Source organism: Pinus tabuliformis, chromosome 1_2 (genome assembly GCF_031772625.1).
Source record: "Pinus tabuliformis cultivar Carrire ecotype Pingquan chromosome 1_2, CPIR1, whole genome shotgun sequence".
Lineage (NCBI taxonomy): Eukaryota > Viridiplantae > Streptophyta > Pinopsida > Pinales > Pinaceae > Pinus > Pinus tabuliformis.
Genome location: NC_142298.1, coordinates 1,177,141,710 through 1,177,150,077, shown reverse-complemented (window position 1 = coordinate 1,177,150,077; position 8,368 = coordinate 1,177,141,710). Strand labels below are relative to the sequence as shown.

Genomic DNA, 8,368 nt, shown 5'->3' with positions numbered 1-8,368 from the left:
GGGGATGATAGGAAGGCTAGAATCGTTGGTCACGGAAAAAAAAGTTGAAGTTGCAAGGTGGAAGGGTTAGAACACTTCAGGGTGTCCTACATATTCCTGCATTGGCCAGAAATCTGATTTCTGTAAGCAAGCTGGATGATGCAGGTGTAAAAATAGTGTTCGAGAAGGATACCTGCAAAATGGTTTGGGGAGCAATGGTATTGATGTAGGGAGTTCGGATTGGAACTCTGTACAAGTTGCAAGGTAGCACTGTTGTTGATAGGTGCAACAGTTCTGTGGTTCCTGAAAGTGGAGTAGAAAATCTAGTGGTCTCTGGAGAGAAGACCATGCTGTGGCATTAAAGGCTTGGACATATTGGAGAGAACGACCTTCGAATACTTCATGGTAAAGGTATGGTAGAAGGTATGAGTAATAGCCCTCTGGATTTTTATTTCTGTGAAAATTGTGTATATGGAAAGCAGAATCGGGTGAGTTTCCCCTCTGGTGGTAAGAGGGTGAAATAGATATTAGAGCTTGTGCACAGTTGTGTGTTTGGACCTATGAAGGTTCCATCACTGGGTAAGTTTGTGTACTATGTATCATTTATAGATGACTCTCAAGGAATACATGGATATATTTCCTTAAGAAGAAATCTGAAGTCTTTGATAGGTTTAAAGAATTTAAGGCTCTAGTGGAAAACCAAACAAAGAAGAAGATAAAGGCGCTGATGACAGATAACGGTGGAGAGTTTTGCAGTAAGGAATTTGAAGAATTTTGTAAGAAGTGTGGTATAGCACGTAGAAGACTACTCCATATACACCTCAGCAAAATGGAGTTGTGGAAAGAATGAACAAGATGTTGATGGAAAGGGAAAGAAGCATGCTTAGTAGTGTCGGGTTAGGATAGGAATTCTGGGCAGAGGCGGTGGAGACAGCATGTTACCTGGTCAATAGATCACCTTCATTGGCGTTAGAGGATAAGACTCCACAAGAGGTATGGATTGGTAACAAACCGTCTCTTTCACATCTGAGGGTATTTGGATGTGATGCATATGTACATTTTCCAAAGAAGAAACGAACCAAGTTGGATAATAAATCTAAAAAGTGTATCTTTATTGGGTATAAGGATGGTTTAAAGGGTTATAAGCTTTGGAACCCAGAAATAAGGAAGGTTGTGTACAGTCGAGATGTGGTGTTCAGAGAGGCGAAAGATGTTATTAAACATGAAGTCCAACCAAAGGAACTGTTAGAGCCTAAATCTGCCTTAGGTTGAAAGAAGGCAAAATTTAGGGTAACCACAAACCATGCTCAGTCTGGTAGCTAGCCCTACCAGAACAGGAGAGGGCTCTCTCCGGTCACGCTCAGTGAGGAATAAACAATATGGTCTGAGATGACTTAAACTGAATACTGATTTTAGGCTAGTAAATAAATGTGACAGAGGTAACTTTTTGAATGACTGAATTTTTCTGGCTGTATGGGACCAAAGGACACCTGAGCTGGGAAATTAAATCAAGGGCACAGGGTATTTCTCGAGGCATAGATAGGCAGGAGGTTTAGCAGTCAAACTGAAATAATATGGAGTGGAAAGACAGTTGAGAAAGCTGAAAAGGGCATATACATGAGTCCTTTTCAGACAGAAGAAGACACACAAAGTATGAATGCTTTACAAGGCAGAGCATAAAAATGGATTCTACCTTTCCTACTTAAGAGCATTCAAACTGGAAATGATTCTGAATGAAATGTAAAACATAACAAGGCACATATGAAACTGAAAGAGGAAACATCTGCTAAACTTCATACCACATGAATCTCATGAATCAGAGCTGCATCCTTTTATTAAATTCCTAGCCAAAATGTACAATGAAGCACTGAGTTTTTTCTCCACACTGCTCCCAGAAATTCCAACCCTTTACAAATGATTTTTCATACAATAAATAGACTTAGAGGTGGGAAACAAAACGATGGAAATAGGGAGCTGTAACAACTACAATCATGAGGATAGAAGAAGAGCTGTCCATCTGTTCTAAAGACAGAACAACGTTACATTATTGCACTAGAAAGTTTTGATGACCAATCAAAAGGCGAAAACTGTAGCTGTAGATCATAACTGAAGTCAAAAATAGGTAGTCGAATCCGGTTCCTCTGCCATGGTAGATGTCTTCATTCTAAACTTAGCTTTCGGTATGTTCACCTTCCCGTTGCCGTTTCAATTTTTTTTTATTTTTTTTAATAAACATAGTTTTGAATTTTGCTTTTGATGACGGGAAACAGAGCTCCGCCAATCCCAAACTGACAGCCCTTGGACAACTGTAGTTTTCCCATCGACTCCTCTAGCGTTTGTCCGTCATTTATTTAAAAGCAGACATTTTGGTTCATTTATAACATAATTTGTATTCCACAAATCTTTTGATGGCGTAACTAGAGGTGATGAACCAACACTTAACTTGTGAAGTGCCGCAATTGATTCTCTCATAAAACTGGCTTGGAGCAGAAAATTTGAGTTGTTTCAAAAATTTGATGAAAAAAATGGTGAAAAACTGCTTTGGAGGCTCTGTGCACCGCACGCGCGCCCAGTGCGCCCGCGCCTCCTGGATGCACTGCGCCAGAGGGGAAAAATATTTTGGAAGGAGGCCCAGTGCGCCGCGACCTCCCAATGCGTCACGCGCCTTCTCCAAATGCGCCGCGCCAGTTGCCCATCACTTGTCAATGGCTCTGCTTCATTCGCTGCTCGTTGCATACAAGAATATCAACTGGCCTCCACCATTTCGATTTCTTCCTTCCACTATAACAAACCAATAAATACTCTCACATTTTTATACAATGCCAGTTTGAAAATACCAGCAACGTATCCCTCATGAAATGGAAAACTCAAAACCTGGTTAACGAAACAAAGTCAAAATGTTGCAAAGTATACTGATGTACTATAAGACTTGTGGTATAAGAATTCACAGCCTGTTTGATAGCGAGGTCCGGCATGATGGGGAGTCCCTTTTACTCGATATCTGGGAGTCCAGAGATGATATTTCAGAGCCTCGATCAAGCATACTCAAACGAAATTGCCTTTCACTATCTAAAAACTGTGGACTAGGAATCCCATCAAGAAAAGACCGGAAGAAGGGAGTCACATGTATGGGCAAGCAACACTCAGCGAATGAAGACATGGGGACAAGTCTCTCATCTTCTTGTTCAGTCTGCTATGATGAAATTACATGTTGAGCTACAGTTGAGCCACAATATCCATCCTTTCTTCTTACATGGACTTGTTCTTTTTCTTCAATATTGGCAGAGTTGGTCTGAAAGCTTCTATTGTTGCAAACAAACACAGGTGCCGCAATTTGAAGTGGGTTGTTTTTGGGCATGTCAATGAAATTCATATAAGAATTTGAGCCAAGACTAAACTCAGAACTTTCCTAACAGGTCTTCTCACATGGTTCACACAGTTTAGGCATGGAAGGCATATGAAGCCTCTTTGAAGGTATACAGGTTGCTTCTGCGCCTTTCTCCTTCTCAGTTAGAAGAGGTGTTGAAGTGTTTGGTCTAAGGTCAACACATGGACTTGATTCCTTCATCTCATCCTTTTTTCTCAAGTGACTGCCCTTTCCTTGAATCAGCATTCCATCCAGTTCCTCTGAAGAATTTTCATGGTTTTGATTTCAATGTTTCTACTTTATGTTTCTGGACTAGTGTGCTTAAAATTTCTGCTTGATGAGTCAAAGCTGAAAGCTTTGGATCATTATTTGAAACAAACACATTTGTAGCTTGGAACCTTGGTTGACTGGCCTCTCAATTGCAGCAAAGGGATCACGTGGGCTTGAATGGCCAAAGGATACCAAGAATCCTTTGTTGGTTATTTGATCATTTGGAAAACAGCAAGGGCTGTTCTAAACTACATCATGGATTCCAGCCCTCTAACCTCAGTCGTCAATTTAATGGCTCCATCCCCTGGAAATACTCCTGAGATATTACTGGTCCTAAATTTCTTAGGGCATACTGCAGAGTCCACTGTTTTAAGCATGCTTTCATTTTGAACCACAATCCTTTGGTTGTTTTCATTAACATGGATCTGTTCATCATTTTCCTTAGATAATTCTTCCCTTTTAGCTTGCTTTTTACACAACGCATTAAAACGGTTCTTGACAGCATTGTCAGTCCTGCCCTGAACTACTTTTGTGATATTTGTCTAGCGGTTGCCAAATTTTTTATGTGCCTCGAACAAGATTATATCCTCTTCCTACGACCAACTCCCCTTTTTATAAGCTATACTCAAGTATGTGTTCCATCTTCTCCTGCACTGTCTGCTTGTTTTGTCTTTCAATTGAGATGCAATGTTAGCCCACCTATGGACTCTGTGTGCCGCATCCAATTAACACACAGTCGGCCTTAATTCAATCTCCTAGTTGGAGGAGCCTGTAAAAATATATCAACAAGGACCATTATTATTTTTTTAGCAAAAAATGGACTTGGGACTTGATTTTTCATCTCTTCAATTCGAGCAGCATTTGACTCAGAAACTAGAATCTTTGCTTTGATGTAAGAATTCTTGTGAACAGAATACGAAAATTCAGAGCTTTTAGAGAGAAGCATTTCCTTGGCAACGAGAGTATCATCAGCAGGTTTCTGAAACTATGAATTAGATGCACATTGTCCAGTACCATGATAACATGAAATTTCTGTAGTCTGGGTACCCCTAGCAGTGCTACATCTTTCTTGTTTATCTCTTGAAGTACTATAGCTGTCCACTGTAGCACAGCCACCACTAAAATGGGCCTCACCTCCTGGAAGATAAAGTATCATTTTTCTAAGAAGATTAGGCCATATTGAAGACAGTTTCCCATCTTTTGGTTTAAGCATAGGATATACATCCAACACTGTGCGTTGCACTGGGTGAACCCATCCATATTCTATGGTAGTGCTATCAACTACACTTTTCAGATATCTAGCCATCAAGTCCACAAGCTCTAACCGACAGAGATACAGGGTACTGTCAAACATCTCATGTCCTTGAACATATATTTCACCCAGGCTTACGCAAAAGTTCCAACTTGGCCTTAGTTGCGACTGTGCTGTGATAGTTAGCAGCCTTCCGCAAGGCAGTTTCATAAACTAGGAATGCTGATTTAAAATAACTCATGGGCAGTGTCCCCTCTCACCTCACCTGCTCAAGTCAACTTCAACTGATCTTCTTGGATGCAAATGGATGTAAAAACAATGGAATTGCCTTATAAAACTGAGAACTTGATTTTTGCTTCATACAAACCCATTTTTGTAATGTTTTGGCTTTGGCTCCTTTCACATTTTAAAACAAACTTTGTTTCTTTTGACTTTGAATAATGGTTCCTCTGTTGATTTTTTGTAGGGATAGGAGCTGATGGATCCTGGCAAGGTGACCAGGGCTGCCTGAAGGACTGTAGAACTTAAAAACCTTAACCATCATGTATTAAACAAATTTCATGATTTCTTCTTCTTCAAAACAAGTTTTGAAGAAGAAATATCCTTCAGTCTTATTAATGATGAAAATCTTGAACTGAAAACTTATTGAAAACCTCCTCATGGCCTATGGGCATTATTTAACAATTCTGAAGACCAAACCCTAGACTTAGAAACTAAAATGAATCTTTTCCGACCAAAATAGCATCTATGACTGTAAATGACGTGAAATGAACTTTGATGAATTTTGACCAACCCAGCAGGTACAAACATGAGGGAAACAAGTGAAGAGACCCTTCCGTCAGATAATGGCATGCCCCTAGCGGAATGCAACTGAGTGAAGCGAGCGAGACACCTAAAAATGAAATGCAAAAAGAGTTTTGATCTCTGACAGAGGGCTACAAAGACCGACTCTAACATTGGCTCCAAATGGGGATGGTGGCTCCTTGGAGGTGCCAAGAACTGCAGATCTTTGGGAGAGAAGACAGTGCCTTCGTCCATTGGGCTATGGAGTCATTATCTCGACAAACAACACCAAAACTTGGACTCATTTATTGACTGAAACTTTGACTCAAACTAACTCAATTTTAAACTTAAATGACTGCTAAAATGACTGAAAAAAAAATTGACTTTAACAAACTAATTCAAAATGACAAAGACCTGAACTTAAAACTTAAAGCTTGGTGGAAGTACATGGCCACCTGTGTTTCTTACCAGACAATATACCATCAAACTATATCAAAATGCCAATGCAACCAATCAAGAAGATGCCTTCTTGATTGATTCTCCTGATCAGATCTTCTGGTCAACAATGAATATTGGTAACTGGGCATTCAAAAACACAGTTGACCATGATCTCCTTCATCACTGAATATTGCAATAATCACCTTCACTGCTGACTGCAACAGATTTGCCATTGGATCTTGAAAAGTATGAAGATTGACCTCCTGCTGAAAAAACAAGGTATCCTTTTCTCTTGATTCTGGTCTTTCTTCATAATGTACTTCAATAAGAGTATGTTCTTGGTCCTCAAAAAATTCTGAACAAGTAGATGAGCAGATTTCCTCTTCAAAGAACATTTCAAAACATGAAACATAGGAAGAAGAATCTGAAATGGAATCCTGAATGGTTTGATCTTCGGTAGTCTGAATATATTGTAGGTCATCTTCATATGATATGACAGCCAGATTCTCATTACATTCATCACTTTCATCAATCATGAAAAAAGCAACTTCAGATGATTCTTGAAACCCAACACTAACATTTATATCATCTACCACAAATTCATCTAGAGAAACCTTTTTACTTACTTGAACAAAAATTCTCATCTTGTTGTTCATGAACAGACTGGATTACCTCTTTATGAAGGCTTTGTTTTGATGACATGAGAACGTTTGGATTCATAACTCTGTCTTCTTTATTCCAGATGATTTTAGCAGCGGGGTTCTCCTTCATGAGATTCAGCACACTGTATTCTTGGTCATTACAATCTGACTCTGTATCTGAAATAACTGTCCTGACATTATCACATTCTGGAATTAGAACCAGACTTCCTTGCATGCTGTCTTCTTCTATGGACAGATCTGAAACGACACTTTTTCTTTCATCACTTTCAGCCATATGGACATCTTCAACCCGCTGATCTATAAAGCTGTTTACCGGACTGTCATCCTTTTCAGAAGAGGAAGAAGTTCCACCATAATCTTCTTGACCATGTGCACACTGCAGATCTGTGTTGACTTGCGCTGTAACATGACCGTGCAAGAGTTGATCTATCTCATCTTCAAATCGAGGAGATAATACTTTTTGTTGTCTTCTACTCAAACAATGATTTTCTTCATTAATTTCAAGTGAAGGTGTACACAAATTTTCCTCATACAGCTGATCCATTTCATGTAATTTCTGTTGACTGTCAAGATGCAAAATCCCTTCATCTTCCACCATACTAAAATCTTGATCATGCTACAAAGTTTCCTGAGCATCTTGATGGGACTCCTCTAGTTTCTCTTCATGTTGCTGAAATGGATTCTTATATAGAGCCTCCATGATTTCTCTGTCCATCAAGTCATCACGCCCATAAAAATTCTCAAGATCTTCAATAAAACTATGGACATGGCTACAACAGTCCTGAACTAAAGCCAAGGATGGATATGACTCCTTATACCTTTCAAAGAATGTTGTATGAAAATCTTTTAAATAATGAATATAAGCAGGTGGCAAACTTTCATACCAAGATCGAGTTTCATCTTCCAAAGTAGCCATAAACATTTTCATCAAATAGCCATCAGGAAAATTGATCTTTAATTTATGCACATGAATGTGAAATTTCACCAGATGAAGAGCAACGTCATTACCTTCCACATTTTTGAACATAGGCAAATTCTGAAGCCAATCCACCTTGGGCATTTTATTTGGAAAACCTGGGATGTGATCTCGGCTCATAGGAGCATATCTCCTTGCAACCCAATCCATCTTGAAAACCTTAAAGCTACTGACCTTTCTGCAGTGGAGTCACCATGAAGCACCGACTGCTGGATTCTTCAGTGAATGGAGTCACGAGGTGAATGATTTCAGCCTTCTTATGTCTGATCGTTGTTCACCATCAATAATCAGCTCTGAACTTGAGATATGTACTGGGGCAAGACAATCTACAAGCAAACCATTTTGTCCCCAGTGGAGTCACCACTATGTTAGAGCCTAAATCTGCCTTAGGCTGAAAGAAGGAAAAATTCAGGGTAACCACAAACCACGCTCAGTCTGGTAGCTAGCCCTACCAAAACAGGAGAGGGCTCTCTCCGGGTCACGCTCAATGAGGAATAAACAATATGGTCTGAGATGACTTAAACTGAATACTGATTTTAGGCTAGTAAATAAATGTGACAGAGGTAACTTTTTGAATGACTGAATTTTCTGGGCTGTATGGGACCAAAGGACCACCTGAGCTGGGAAATTAAATCAAGGAC

At 39.6% G+C, this 8,368-nt stretch overlaps 1 pseudogene; it reads right to left on the bottom strand.

The window, feature by feature from the left end:
• Positions 1-2,802: 2,802 nt before the first annotated feature.
• On the bottom strand, positions 2,803-4,970 carry LOC149210425 (transcription factor MYB124-like; annotated as a pseudogene).
• Between the last annotated feature and the right edge of the window lie 3,398 nt (positions 4,971-8,368).